General features: G+C 42.3%; 1 protein-coding gene across 3 annotated transcripts in view; it reads right to left on the bottom strand.

Annotated features, from left to right (window-relative positions):
- The window catches only part of ddx61 (DEAD (Asp-Glu-Ala-Asp) box helicase 61), a 34,665-nt gene that overhangs the window by 11,060 nt on the left and 8,255 nt on the right, over positions 1–15,350 (bottom strand). Inside the window, exons 3-9 of one of the 3 annotated variants that reach the window (XR_013492196.1) lie at positions 11,811–11,919; positions 4,662–4,863; positions 2,603–2,691; positions 2,407–2,484; positions 1,833–2,000; positions 1,238–1,331; positions 69–1,149 (exon numbers count right to left, since the gene is read on the bottom strand). The gene's annotated coding sequence lies outside the window, so the exon portion shown is untranslated. Of the gene's footprint in view, positions 1–68; positions 1,150–1,237; positions 1,332–1,832; positions 2,001–2,406; positions 2,485–2,602; positions 2,692–4,661; positions 4,864–11,810; positions 11,920–15,350 lie in introns of those variants that run through there. The other 2 variants (XR_013492197.1, XM_033640753.2) reach the window with 2 other exon arrangements.

Below are 15,350 nucleotides of genomic sequence, written 5' to 3'. Positions count from 1 at the left end.
GCGTTAGCTTAGCCGGAGTTAACGTACACGGCAGTGTTAATCAATATGCTTGAGAAATAACTCTTTACCCAGTCGGAGGAAGATGCTACCTTCACTTTGCTACATCCACCCAAAGTTTTCCCAGTTGTGTCGTTGCTTTACTTTATATCATCAGTTTTAATTAAGTTTCGGTAAATACTCGCTGTTTGCAGAAATCCACCGAGTTTTTTAACTCTTTTGTCTCTTCTTTCGGAATATTCACAATTCAACATGGCCGCGCGCTCGTTTTTGGGCCGGTTGTTTGCCCCAGAGGACCGCCCACCGACCAATCACAGCACGGCTTTCAAATTCTCAAATGTTACTGAGAGACAAGCTGCAAAAACCAAGACAAAACTCAACTCTGTTGGACACGTTTTATATAAAAAATATCTACACATTTTTACAATATAGCATCACACACACACAGGCTCATACAGTGGGTTATTAAAATGACAGATAGAAGGATTTAAACTGTGCAATATTAAGTCAAGTTACATTGTGAAGCCTTCCAGTAAGCAGACTGGATATATTTTACATAGGGTGTCTAAATATGTTCTTTGTTGCCCTTCATTTCCTGTCATCACTCTTCTGTCCTCTGTAAAAAAAAAAGCTAAAACTCCACCATTAACTGAAATCTCCAGGCAGTTTTTAAAGCACTCCTTTGTGTTCAGCCTTCATTGCATGCAGTGGCACATTTCTGCTACTACATATATGCATATGGAGAAATCCAGTTGAGTGCTGCAGCAGCTTGTCAGTCACTAGGTTTGGTCCCAGTCGTCAACTGGGGTGCCCACAGCAGTGGCCGGATGAGGAGAGAGGTTGCAGACACTATGTCCAGGCATCAAAACCCGACGAGGGATTGCAGCTGTGACTGTCTTTTCTGGGAAAGAAGACCAGCTTGTATTTCAGCCGCAGTCTTTTGCCGGCCTATCATCCCTTTTGGGCACTGAAGTCTCTTTGTTGGCTGGCTGTGCAGAGGTAGTTGCAAGTTGCACTGGACAGTAACTTTGAGCTAGTAAAATGGAAATACAAGCATGGATGGAGTCTTTGGAGAGTGGGAGGTGCTGCGATGAGGGGTGTGTGGCGTAGTCGACGGTGAACACCCACGACTGTGGCTGGGGGATGGGGACCCTAAAGAAGAGGCAAAGAGTACAAATCAAATGCTGGGATTTAATTGGCTGGGTGTACTTGTGTGTGTTAACTGTGTGCATTTTCTTACCATTTTCTGTTATGCTGCTCCGATGTGGTGAGACAGACACACACTGTTGATCTCTTATCTGGTTGGAGCCTCTCCCTCGTAACACATCTGCTATCTGCAAAAATATTTACAATCTGTTACAACCTTGTGTGCATGACCTGTGAGTGTCACACTGATCTACAAACAAACAGCTCTTGAGCCAAACGAGCATATAACACTGGTGGAGAAAACACTGCACCATTCAGGTTTGTCCTCTAGAGGGAAGGATACACACACTTTCTTTCCCATCTGGATTCAACCATGTCTTCTGACTATCCTAATCAGAGCCGAGTCAAGAGGGTTTTGCAATGGTTGCATTTGTTCTGACGTAACTGAACTATTGGTGGGATTTTCCATTGTAAAATTACAGTGTGTGAATGAAAAATTGGACAATCACAAAGAAGTCGTTCAGTCATTTTGGTCACCTTTTTTTGGGAGTTCATTTTTTTTTTTTCTAAATTGTCCTGATGCCGCAACTCACAACCATGAAAAGACAAACAATAGAGTAAGAATGGCATTTCAGCTAGGTCTGTTTCATACTGCATATTTTCTGTCTCTCTGTTGTCCCCTCACTCACTTTCTTGTTCTTGGCCACCATCACAGGGGTGTCATTATGGTAGTTCTTGAGGCTGCTGTCAGCTCCGCTCTTCAGTAGCAGCCGTACCGTGTCCACCTGACCCCGGCCACAGGCGCTGTGAAGGGCTGTGTTCCGACTATATGACTGGCTGTTGACATCACAGCCACTCTGCAAGAGAAAAACATGAGAAGTTGACACAGATGTGATTCATAAAGAAAGCCAGAGGAGACGCAGTTCAGCATAGAAAGTGAAACAGAATACAGATCCATGGAGAGGGTGAGTGAGATCAGATAGGAGAGATGAAGAGGAGAAAAAATGCTTTAAAAGGAGAGATGAAGGAAGGAGAGAAGATAATTCTGCCCATGTACAACACATCTGCTACACTCTGATAATAAAGCTAAACTATTAATGTTTTGCTCCGATTCTTTGAAGGCCTTATCTATACACACAAGAAAAGAATAGGAAACTTAGTATGCAGCTTACGAGCTGGAAAGAGAAAACCAGACTTATCAAATAGAGCTGAGTCACAACCCCTCTCTCCCCTCCCTCCTCCCTGCCCACACACCCTCATTACCTCAATGAGGAAGTGGACCATGTCTGCGTTATTGCTTTCCACCGCGTGCATTAGAGGACTCTGGCCACTTTTGATGTCCTGATGAGAGTATAAAACAACACCATGGAAAAGTCAGAGGATGAACAGACGGTAAATGTTAAATTTGTGAAGTTGTGAAACTTAGTCAGTGCTGAGTCAGTGCAGCACAAGGACTGACCATAGCGTTGATGTCAGCGCCTGCATCCAGCAGCATTTTGGCCAAATCTTTATGGCCCCGCAGCACTGCCAGATGGAGAGGGCTCAAACCTGAGAACAGGGACGAAGCAGAACCTGAGTTTCATATTGAACCAATTCAGACACACATGTACACACACAATGGGCATAAGTCCAAGTAAATGCATATACACACACCTGCGTAAACCTGTTATTACACATACTGCCTCCACACACAGTATACAGAGACACAGGCAGTGTGTGGCATAACATTTAAGTGTGTAGGACTTAGTGGCATCTAGCAGCGAGAACTGCAGATTGCAACTAGCTGAAATGTCTCCCATGACCCAAGCATGAACTGCCAGTTGGATTCCTTCACTGTTCATTGCCGAATTATCAACAGAGGCCTCCTCCTCTCCAAACAAACGGACCAGGTGTCTTATTTATAATATAGTACATAAGATCCATACTACAAATGTATGTACGGACAAAAGCCAAAGTGGCGTGCGTCAAAAAATATTCAACCATTTCTACAATCAGGCTTCCACCTCACCTTCTGTGTCACCAATTTCCCGTCTCCAAAATGTTCATGAGCATGGGTCAAAGTTTATCCCATTAAGTCTGTTTTTATAGATCGCAACTTCTGCATGGGAAGTGGTGCACACCTCTTTTAGGCGTCGTTTTGTGCACACGCCTGGTGACCCCTGGTAATTAAAACTTTTTTCTTTGGTAACTTAAGATCCAGACGTTCAGGAGGTTTTTTTTGCAGGAGCTGAATTATCCGCAAAGGTCTCCTCCTCTCCAAAGCACATGGGCCCGGTGATTTAAACCGGTAAAAACACTTAATAAGGCAGTTTCACGTAAAAATGGGTGTTTTTCCGATGCTGTTTCAGTTCATTGCCAAACGCAAAAACCCAAATGGCCCTATCCAGAGCTAGTATCTGGTTTGTCCACTCTGGGCTACTGTAGAAACATGGCAGTGCAACATGTTAGACTCCGTGGACAAGGACTCGCTCACTATGTAAACATAAACGGCTCATTCTAACGTAACAAAAACACGACGATCCTTATTTTCAGGTGATTATACATAAAAGAAAACACATTTATTATAATATATTCCATTTCTGCCAGTATATCCCCCTAAATCCTAGAGACTGGGCCTTTAAAGTGAGTTTAAAGCTTCTCCATGTTTTCTTGGGACTGGTTAGCAGACTGCTACCAGAGCCAGGCCGAGAGGTTTCTGTCACTGAAAGATTCATAGACTAGCAGGAGCATCTTAAACTGAATCATGTGGTACACAGGAAGCCAGTGGAGAGACCTGAGTATTGGTGTGATATGTTCACCTTTCTTCACCTTTGTTAGGACTCTTAAAGCTGTGTTGTCTAGACAGGAAATTATTCCATTACATTAAAATGAAAGTAGACTTTGCTATTTGGTTGAAGTTGTTGTAATTAGATCTGATCCCTGCTCGACAAATAGAATTGTAGAGAGACAAGCCTGTGTGTATTTTGGGGGCTTTCTTCTGTACCCAGACTTGTTACTTTCACACTAATGTCTCCTGTGCTTTAACATCACAGGCATACGCTGGTGATGTGACAATGTGAGACTACACAAGACCACAGAGGAAGGACACGTCCTTTTCTCTTCCTGCCCACACATCCAAAAGCAACCAACCCCACACCTACCTGAAAAGGCTTCACATCTCTTATAGCCCCCAACAAGCTAGTAAGGTAGTCTGTGGCTGTTCACCATTTTACTGCTCACACATGTACTGTAAATGACCTGATGTCAAAGTGTCTGCAATTTCTAGATGTCAATATAAACTTGGTCACACACACAGGGAGTAGTGAGAAAAAGGCAGCTGACCACGATGCCCAAAACTTCAGCGTAATGATAATGGCTTTGCTTGTATTCATTAAATTAAACACATAAAAATCACTAAGGAGGAAATGGTCCAGCACAAGCCTGTATCAGATTAAATAACATAGTGAGAAGAGCGAGTCAGTCATCTGAGAGCAACTTCTATACAGACTGAGGGGCCTCCTCTGTAGACCCCAACTTACCCTCATAGTTTCTGATCTCCAGGCATGTGGAGGATGAGGAGCGAGAGAGCAAGACAGATAGACAGTCACGCTGCTCATATTCGCAGCAGAGGTGGAGCGCCGTCTGGCCGTTACGGTCCAAGGCAGCAGGGTCGGCCCCTTCTCTCAACAAAGCCTCCACCATATTGGCCTGCTGGGTGATCACTGCCAGATGAAGTGGAGTCTGAGGGGGAGGATGACAGCAAAAATGACAGTTTAGACAAACCAGTTTATTCAGGTCCATAACCACAAAAGCCAATACACAGTGTCTCAAAATAGTTTTCATATTTCACACTGCAGCGCACAGTAGACGGCATTCAGAAAGCGTAAACCCCCCACTAATGCTGAACAGTGCTCCAAGACATTATTCCCATCTCTTAAAATTTGAGATAAATAGATTTGTTACCCTGCATGGATGCCATTATTTCGAAACAAGTCTCTATGTTAGTGTCACTGTTCTGACTAAAAATGCTCATCTAATGGTGGAAATCCCAGATCCTGAATTTCACCAAATGCAATTACTGTATGTTAATATAGTTCCTCTCCCAAGGCTTTTTTTGACGATCTCAAAATTACAAATCCATAAAAGAAACAGCTTGACATTTTGTAAAAATACACTTTTCTTTCTGGTGGAGAGTTAAATGAGAAGATATCATGTCTGCTGTCACTAATTTTTCATTGTCTGTTTTTTCTCCTCAAGTTGAGGGGAGGTCCGTTTGTATAAGTTTGTGGATCTTGACCTCTCCTGACACATTTCTTATTTCTTTTACTAAACTGTTTTTTTTTTTTTTTTTGCAGTTTTATGTGTGTACAAATAATAAATAAATAAATAAAAATAAAATGTCATGTAGCAAACATGAAGCCACAGCAAGAGGCAACCTCCGGAGCTGAAAAATGAAGCTAACATGAAGTGCCAAAAACTGCAGTTCCTGGCTCCTTAAGCGAGTTAGTCCTCATAGACACTCATGCTAAAATGCAGAAAGCAGAAATAAACAAGGTTTACAACCTGGTACAACAAACGGCTTTGGTCTCTATAGCTAATTTTAACATTCACGACAACTGTATGGGGGGGTGAATTTTCTTACAACTCAAGAGCAAGGCTGCTTGAGTGACAGGATGTTTGCAAGGCATTGTTAAGAGAGCAGGGAGACAGTTAGCTTAGCTTAGACTGAAAACGGGGAAACAGCTAGCCTGGCACTGCCTGCAGATAACACAATTTGACAAGCACCTATCAATAAATCACTAATTATTGTATCTTGTTTCTTTAATCAAAGTGTAAAAACAACAAATCACCATTTTACAGGCTTATATGCCTGAGTATTTCATGACTCGGTGCTGGTAGTTCGATTTCGTTGCCTTTGGACAGAGCCCTCTCACTGGTCACCACTGTTTCTAGTTTAAATGTTAAGCTAAGATAACTGGCAGATGGCTGTAGCTGCATTATGCTTGGGTGGTATCAAGGTATTACTGTTTATACTGTATTTAGAAATTCCAAAGGTATGATTTTCTCCTCTCCTGCTCCTCTTTCAATTTCAAACTGATACAGAGATGCTGTATTGATGTGATGTAGTGCACAATATGCGCCACAATAGGTCAGTCTCCACTGGTGGAACAGGCAGTGGAGCTAAGAAAGACGTCAACTGCGAGTGGTGGGGATAACATTACAGAACTAGTAAAAAAGAAATATGCCTCCGTGCCTATGTGGGGGAAATGCCATGTATAACGTTATCTTTAGGTCACGTTGTTCTACTACAAAAGCAGTTAATTAGCAACATCATTTTATTCAACACATGATCTCGGTTCAGCCCACTGATCATTCCATTCTGCTCCTGTATGTTTGCACAATAACAATAAAGACATCTGAATCTGAATCTTATGTGTCAGTATCCGCCACAGCAACAAGTGTCATCAGGTCGTCCGGCAAGTAGGGCGCTTATTTCCTATCTATGCATTATTCTGTGGGACATGAGTATTTAAACCAAGTAAGACTTGTCTAAGTAGATTAATTGCATATTAGAAACACAGCATTGTAGGCTAGACAATGACATACACATTAATATGACCTCTATCACCAGCAGCTCAGCTTTTACGTTTTTGTTGTTGTTGTTTTTTTAACACAAGTACCGTCATATACTGTATACCTGGTGAAATGCCAGGAGGGTATGAAGGTATGAAAAAATATCAATATCTGCATATTAACTGATCAGACCTGAGAGTGGTATGATCTCCAAAGCTCAGCCAGAAAGCCAAGTGTTTCATATATCTTGTTGCCAACCGGACTAACTAGTTACATCATAAGATCCGTGTTGGCAGTAACGGATACAAGACAGGAAAAATAACAAGATAGAAATTTACAAAATCTTACAATCAACACATCTCGTAAGTGAGGTTGGCGGAAGAGTGCTGTTATTTCTAGTAAAGGCCTGCTTTCATCTCTAACCTGTTCTACAGGTTAAAGGTCAGATACACAAAAGCAACAATGCCTGTAAGGACGGGCCAACGCCTAAAATAAATAAACAAGGAGGAACCATGTCAGCTAAAATTAGAAGTATTAAACATCAGAAGATCATGAGATACAGGCATGTGTACGCCGTGCCTATTCCCACAAATACACAAACACACCTAACCCATATATACACACAACACACACCCACACACAATGCCAATATTCATAGTCATCAGCAACCAAATCAAAGTCCAAAAAAACAGCAGACTGTCAAAGATGAGACCTTTGCACCATATATCACAGAACAAACAACAACAACCCTAGCATGAGACTGTGTGATTATATCCAAACAAGGCGGAACATTTATTAGGTGTTTGCCTGCAAGAGGACGTGCTGATTGGATACACTTGAGCAATCTAGGATGTTCCTTTGGGTGAGGTCAGCATGTATCATCCTGTCGATAATTATGTCAACTCCGGTCACTGAAAAACTTCTGTTTAAATTCAGCAACGCAACAGTTCAGTCATAAAGGGAAGTCTTTTTAACCTGGACTTTTTTAGCTGCCATTCAAGTTACACAATCAGCGCAGCAATCGGGAACAGATTGTTGTTCCAAGTTTCACTTTTGCTTTATTGTTACTGTGTGTGTGTGTGTGTGTGTGTGTGTGTGTGTGTGTGCGTGTGCGTGCTGGGGATTTGTTCCAGTAAAGACTATTAAAAAAAGTAGTCTAGCAGTGGGAGAGCGCCTTTGTGGAATTCCTCAAGTGTGTCAATGCCAGTGTTCCTCCCTTCATCTCCCGTTTCCCTGAATCCAATGACTCACACACACACTTACGGATACAGAAACACACAGAAAAGAGCACACACACACGCACACACAATCATATCCCCTATAAAATCTGCATTTCTTGAACTTCCTATAATCAGTCACTGTGAATAGCAGCCATACTACTATTTTGACCCCACACAGCACTAATGAAACATGTATGGTAGAATCCAGGAGTACCTTCCACACTAAGGCCTTTTAAGGCCTTAAAAATAGACCTCTCAAATTTGGCAGATCCTAGCTGTGGCTTCCTGTAAAGGATTTCAGAGTGACTCAAACAAAAATCCAGCAAAGATAAGAGGAAGGGTGGGTAGGGGGTGAGGGGGGGACGCAGGGCGGAGAGATGGAGGAATGAGGAAGAAGCGGAAGCAGCAGAGGGGAGTCCAGGGGAAAGACAGGATAACAAGGGAAAATCCCTTCTCTTTCCCCTGGGTCTGTCCTTGCACACTTGCATTCCTGCAAAATGAGCAGCTCAACATTCGGGAGGTGAAAAGATGAGAGGAGGTTTCTGGGCATGAAGAACAGCCCCGGGCTGTAGGCAGAGCCAAACACAAAGAGAGGTGGAAGGCAACAGACAGAGAGTATTCTTCTGTGGTGAAAAGTATAGCGTAAAGCAAGTCCTGTTGCACAAATAAACATCACATGCTCTTACGTCAGTGTTGTTGACGTTACTCTGATAACACCAGTCAGTTCATCAGTTATGGTGACAAACCCTGAATTATGTCAAGATATATGCGGCCAAAGATGTGAAAAAAGATACTGAAGTGAGAGCGAGACAGATAGAGAAAGCACAGAGAGAGACAGAGAGAGACAGAGAGAGAGAGAGAGAGAGAGAGAGAGAGAGAGAGAGAGAGAGACGCAGCAAGGGAAAGTCCCCGTAAACTACCCATTGAACCAAGGTATGTTGAGAAACAGCCCAAAGCGGGGGGGGGGGGGGGGGGGGGAGTCATGTGACTTCTCGGAACAAGGATACTAAAGCACACACAAACACACAGAGATGTCTCACTCGTGCACGCACACTCACACACACATTTAAAAAAAGGCATGCCACCAGCAAGCACATAAAAACTGGGAAAAAAAATGAACTGATATAAATCTGAACAAAAAGATTTTTACAGTTCAGTGAATGTGACTATTTGCAAAAATGTTTTTAAAGAAGTGATTAATAAATTGTTACGGATCATCTGCATGCTGCATTGCAGAAGTAACACACGCACTTTGGTGGATGTCTTTAAAGCACATGACCATAACAATATGTTTTCGTGTAGGTGGCCCCTGGAGATTCAGTCCCCAAACCCCACTAGTGTCAGTGCCACGCACTACACCATCAGCTGTGGGGAGAGCAGCGAAACGTTGACTACTACGCTGTGTGTTTGTGCAGCCACACTGATAGCATGACCAGTGTGGGAGTATCAAACAGCTGTCTCTACCATCATAGTAGTTCATGGAGTGGAAGGCAAATCAAGCACTGACACTTGCACTGTTGTTCAGTTACAGTACTGATAGTAACACTCTGTCAAAAAGTTCCATACGCAAAACCACAGAAACTCAGGATTTGTCATCAACATTGGAGGAGCTGTATTTTATTTTTTACTATATCTTTGGGAAGTTGGCCAATGCCAGAAAATGTTTTCAAGTCTGTCTGGTAAACTTTATGTTTTGAAATATAGAAAGTTCCCTTTTGAAGTCTTTATGCCTGGTAGTTAAAACCACACAATCTGGTAGGCAAATGACTGTGACGGGACTTGGGCCTGAAAATCTCCCTTTTTGGGCTAGAAATGCATTTGGCATAATATGTGTGAGTGTGTGAAAAAAAGGTTTGTGAGTGCGTGTTTGTCGCGTGCATGCATTTTCATACCAGGGTTTACACAGGATATCACAAAACCTATTCTGTCAAGCCTCAGCGATGAGGAAAGACAACAACCAATGATAGCACAAGCGTTATTTCTGGTAAGCGAGCCTGCGGTGTCCTGTGTGGTGTGAAACTCCAGCATTGAGAACTAAAGCTCTGCACGACTCAGGTGCTTTCTCTGCTGAAGGATGAAAAGGAGAAAGCTGGCAGAATGCAGAGAAGGTGGAGACAACAGAGGGGAAGAGTGCTGGCTTGAGGCCAGTGGCTGGGACAGCCCTGAATTGGGAAACACTCAAAGATTACTCCTTGTGCACATTCCAGTAAGGTACACTGTAACTGGTACAGTCAGTTTTCATAAGACTACTCACCTTAGTGAAAGTTTAAAGACCCTTTGCCCATTATTATCATTGTGACTAGTCAAAGTTGCCCTGGACAAAGAGTCAGTCAAGAAAAAAGCAAATGTAATATGAGTTTAAAGGGACATGATATCATGTCATTTCTCCACTCTCTTCATGTGCTTTGAGTTAAGAGGCCAAGACATGAGATATGAATGCTGGGTTCATGAGAGTTCATGGGAGTCACACTTCGCACCACTTAATCATCTCATCTGAATTTCACAACATGGCAAATCCAAAATGCAAAACCTAAAAATCCCTACCTACAGGGACACCGAACACTAGAAAACCATGTACAAAATAAAACAAAACACTGGAAAACACATGTAGTCCTTCCGGGCATGTGCTTGGCTTTGGCTTGAGGCAAGTGCAGGTGGAGAAACCAGGAAGGGTGAATTCCACTGCATAATCATCAGCAGCGATGACTGTAAGAGAGTGTGATAACACAGTGCAAGGCAAGGAGGAAACCAAGGCACTTCCTCTTTCATTCTTTTCCATGTTACTGTTATCAGAAGGGTGAGGCGGCACGGGGAATGTATTTTACATGCTGTGGTTGTCTGGGACAGAAGTTCCCTTCTCATTTCTATTCTATCTTTCATTATGTTATACTGACTGAGGCCGAGACCTCTTTCATATGTGTTGCGAAACAGAACTGAAACATTTAAAAAAAAAAAAAAAAAGCGGACTGGAAAGGAGGACAATATTTTCCCACAAATGTCAAACTATTGATTTTGAATTCTGCATTTGTAAATGTAATGACAGCAGCTATATGTGCATGCATGTATGTTTTCATGGCACACAGAAAAATGTTGGTCCCTTGAAAGTTCTTTTGCGTGGGTTGAGGTGCTATATAGCACTGCTGCCACACAAACAACTTTTTAAGTTGAGTCGAGTTTAGTTTGACTGGGACAAAAAAATAAAAACATGACATTAAAATAGCCTGCAAACGGTGTATTTTCAGAGGATAACAAATGAAAGGAGTGGCTCTTGACCTTTGCCCCACGTGAACGTTAATATTCCAGGCTTGAAAGGGTAACATATTGTGTTCCTCAATAAGAGTTTAGTACTGCATGCATACAGAAAATCTCAAAAATCTAAAACAATATAGTAGTATTTGCCACCTCTAATGGCTCTATATAGAACTATATGACAAATGTGCTATACAGCAGTGGTCCCCAACTGGTGGGTTGTAGTACAAAAAAAAAGTGGTTTGTTGGTCCATTCTCAATGGACCGCAAGTGACTTGCGAAGGTTTGTACAAAACATGCTTTATTTTAAAGTACAGTGAATTGGCATTTCCTCCTGTAGAGTCAGTGACAAACGGACAGCTACTTGACAGAGACAGCAAACTAGCTCCATGGCATGGCCAAATGCAAGTGTGATGCTGAATATATTAAATTGTGTGGACCTTGAACTGATGACTTAAGAGAAAGCTGGACTCAGTGGCTGGACCAGTTGGGAACCACTGCTGTATAGCACCTTAAGATGTGTGCCATATAGCACCAAACAGATTCCCGGAGCCAAATAGCTGCCTTTGGGTACTGTTTAGTACTATTTTTGTTTAGTGTGCTGCAGAAATGTAACAGGTGCGTATCGAAAGTGCATTTGGTTACCTGACGGAGGTTGTTGTAGACATCAAGGCTTCTGCGAGCCAACAACAGGAGTTGGATCAGTTTGCGGACGATGGCCAACTCCCCCTGCACCACTGCTATATGGAGGGCTCTGTAATGGATACACAAGAAAACAACAGACACAAATAATTTTACTCTACAACAGCTGAAAGAGAGATTATGCAAAAGGATATTTAAGTGGGTCTGACTGTAAAACCCCATACCAGCACTTTAAAAGCTCATGTTATATGTAGAAACTAGAAGCAAAATGTCATCTTGACATCTCAGCCAGTTACCTGGCAACCTCACAGCTATGTCAAACTTTTTAAAAGTTTGTTTTACACATACATGGCTTTCGTATGGATTGAACTCATGAGATACAACATGTTTATTGACAGCTCTGGATTTGCTGGTAGGCCGATGTTGATGCCCCTGGACCGAGTCAGGCAAGGTTTCTTCTGCTTTCTGTCTTTATCCTGATCTAAGATATGCAGAAACTGTTGCTCTAGTGTATATAGCTCTATCACTCATGCTGATGAAACATCACACATTTTCTTCTCGACTTTAAAATCTAACCGGCGAAAGACTTTAGTTTTTCTGAAATCAGAAGTAACAAATTCTGCTTGATCTTAATTATCCCATGGCAGTTGTACCGTGGAGCTCCACAAATGTACAGGCATGACTCACACCACCCTTATCACACCCTTATCAAGACTAAAGGGGAAACCACTATCTGTGGTCTATACGTGAAGCGAAAGAACAAACGCAGGCCAAAGTTTAGGACAGGGAAAGGCAGGAAACTAAGCGGGGGGAGGGCATGCTAAAGAACACCGTATAGCAGTTTTCACATTTTTCTTTTTCATGCTGTCAGAAGAAGCAGCTTCCAGTAAGAGCCAGACTGATTTTATGTCACTTCCTGTTGTCAGTAACAATGGCAGCATTCTTTATCTTGCTCTGTGTGCTGTGAAATCCAGCCATTAAGCTGTATGGTTTCTGACAGGGGCTTTCTGTAACCAAAAAAGGAGGGAGAGGTTACACTTGTACTTTGCTTTGTGATCAGTAAGTCATAACCAGACAAAAACCAAGGCACACTGCTTTGCAAAAGTTAAAAGGCCGTTAATAAATGGGCTTAGCGCCTACACATTTCAACTCACAGTCCTCATCTGGGCATCGTGCCCAAATATTAAAGGCTTTTTAACTTTTGTAAAGCAGTGTGCATTAATATTTTTCTGTTTATGAATTATTAATCACAAAGAAAAGTACAAGTCTAACTTCTCCCTCCTTTTGGGTCACATATGTCCTTGGATCCAAAGAGCACCTGTTTTTGATACCTGCATGTGTGAAGTAGCACTCCTCAGCCAACCTACTTTGCAGGGGCTTTCTGTACGTACACTCAGTCAGCTTCATCCAATGGGGAAGTCATAATCAGACGTACAGTATAATCATGTAACAGGAAACAGGGACGCTTCTTGAGAAGTTAAAGCACCCTTGCATAGAATTTGAGGTCAGAAAATAAGTTCTTATAATGACAACAGCGCTTGCAACACTTCCACTGACATGGAGTCATTAATGATGGTAATTTCCTGCTTGAAAAAAATATAGATTAAAGAGACCTCTCTGAGCAAACAACAGACACTCAGACATACAGTGCTGAGCTCTGCATTTACATGCGGCTGGTGTTTGGTTCATGGAATCTATCTATGTGCCTTATAACAGTATCAAATTACTGTAATTATCTCTTCCAACCACATATAAACCAAACATCTTACATAATCTCTATATTCACAGTGGAAACATTCAGATTCTTTGCAACTTGATGAAGGCAAGTATGAACAGAATAATGCCTCCGGTTTGTTAAACTGAAGGATAAGCATGTGCCAACCTTCACTTGGTGGTTGCAGGGAAAGACAAACAAAGGCAGACTCTGCTATGTCGGTGCATATAACTCAACAATTTTACAACTAAACCAATAAATAAGTGCAAAATGTGTGCATGTGCACATACATGCATAACTGCACACACGTGAACCAGCAAGGACATCAACTCTCCAACTACATGCTGCTGTGCACGCGCAAGTTAGAGCTGCAACTGCAATAAACAATCAGATGATTTGCACCTGACATCAGAGCGAACAGCAGAAAAAGCAGAACTGCACGCTGGAGCGGGAGTGTGATGGTTCTTTCCTCAGCTGGTGTGTGTTCCTGTAACTGAACTCAGCACTGTGAATAAATCTGTAACAACACAAGATTTATTAATCATATTTACTGTACATGTACTGTACACTCATTGGCACCTATCGCATGCCTTGAAAAGCCCCTGCAGAGTCTCAGCAATAAATCTTTTTGCAAATGGTGTGATAAATCATGCTACCACTCTAGATACTTATCTCTCAAAGCACTGAGCTCAAATAATGTGTCAATAGTTGCCTTCATATTAGAGCCGACATGATTATTGTGGCCAAAAGAGTACACTACAATGATATTATTGCAATATCTATATATGATATCTATTCATTTTCCGTAACAGCTTATCTTGTTAGGGGTCATGGGGGGCTGGAGCCTATCCCAGCTGACATTGGGCGAGAGGCAGGGTACACCCTGGACAGGTCACCAGACTATCACAGGGCTTACAAATAGAGACAGACAACCATTCACACTCACATTCACACCTACGGCTAATTTAGAGTCACCAATTAACCTAACCTGCATGTCTTTTGATTGCGGGAGGAAGCTGGAGTACCTGGAGGAAACACACGCTGACACGGGGAGAACATGCAAACTGAAAAGAAGGGCTCCCCCACCACAAGGATCAAACTAGGAACCCTCTTGCTGTGAGGCGACAACACTAACCACTGCATCACCGTGCCGCCTATGACATCTATACATAAAGTTAAAGAAAGAAAAAATATGGTATCTGGTAAAATTCATCTTTAAATGAATGTACGCAACATTCAGAGCATCAGCGTAGCAGAACACTATATGCAATGTAAAGATATGGCAGAGTAATGACGTCCTGAGCAGAGAATGAAGTCAAGCTACCTCGGTGGTTTGTTGGGGTAACCAAGTCCGGGCACACATGTATGTTAGCGCATGTGTCTTACATTGGCTAGCTCATCGCAACCGCTTTGCACTGCAATCACACAGCAGGTACCGCCGATATCAGGACAGTATTGTTGCGGCAGCAGCCCACCCTTTGGTTCCCGCATGGTTAACACCATTAGCTCTGTCAGCACTGTTTATGGCGATAGCAGCATAGCTCAGCCACCTCCATGTTGAGAACCATGTACAACTCACACACTCTGAATTTCATCCACAGCCCCTTCAACTCTGTTTGTTATATTTTCTGTCGCCTTTTTGTCAAATTAATTACACTCAAAATACAAGTGTAGGGAGGTGGAGTGAGTCTGTAACCATAACTGTATGAAATCATATAAAAAGAACAATTACACTTAATGGATGGCGAAAAGGCAACTAGAAGCGTTGGAGGAGGGAGGCAAAGCGAGAATGGATTAAAAAAAGACAAACGATTTAAGAGGTGCTGGAT

Source organism: Epinephelus lanceolatus, chromosome 10, assembly GCF_041903045.1.
Source record: "Epinephelus lanceolatus isolate andai-2023 chromosome 10, ASM4190304v1, whole genome shotgun sequence".
Taxonomy (NCBI): Eukaryota; Metazoa; Chordata; class Actinopteri; order Perciformes; family Serranidae; genus Epinephelus; species Epinephelus lanceolatus.
This window is presented reverse-complemented; position numbering and strand designations above follow the sequence as displayed.